General features: G+C 46.0%; 1 pseudogene; it reads left to right on the forward strand.

The window, feature by feature from the left end:
• The first annotated feature begins 319 nt into the window (after positions 1-319).
• Positions 320-617, forward strand: LOC104870188 (annotated as a pseudogene).

Here is a 617-nt window from a genome sequence, read left to right on the forward strand (position 1 = left end):
ACTCTCAAAATTCAATAGCAAAAAAAGAAAGAAAAAACAATTTAATTCAACTAGAACTTGGACACAAGGCTTGAGGAAACCTTACGAAGGAGAGGACACAGAGATGGCAAAGAAACACACAAAGTCTGCTTAGCATATGTAGGCACTAGGAGATGCATATCCAAACCTCTCAAAACCACAAGGGTCTGGGCATGGTGCTGCATGCCTGGAATCCCAGCTCCTTGGGATGCTGAAGCAGGAGGATCAAAAGTTCTAGCCTGCTGTGCTTAAGTGGCCGAGCTACTGAGGGTCTAAGACTGGGCAGCCGAAGAGTGTGGTTGGCAAGATGAACAAAGATGCCCAGATGAGAGCAGCGATTCACCCAAAGTGAAGAGAAACTGGAGAAAGAGAACAGCTCCAAGAGTGGCTGCGAGCTAAATTGACTGAAATGTGGCTGGAAGGGTCAGTTGAAGGCACAGTGTAGAGAGGCAATTAAAGAAAAAGGACTAGAACGCGTTACTGTTGATGACTTGGTGGCTGAAATCACTCCAAAAGGCAGAGCCTTGGTACCTCGCAGTGTAAAGAAGGAACTCCCACAAAGAATAAGAACATTCCTTGCTCAGCATGCCAGCCTTTAA

The sequence above is a fragment of the Fukomys damarensis genome, unplaced genomic scaffold (assembly GCF_012274545.1).
Source record: "Fukomys damarensis isolate Sample0158 unplaced genomic scaffold, DMR_v1.0_HiC HiC_scaffold_27, whole genome shotgun sequence".
NCBI lineage: Eukaryota > Metazoa > Chordata > Mammalia > Rodentia > Bathyergidae > Fukomys > Fukomys damarensis.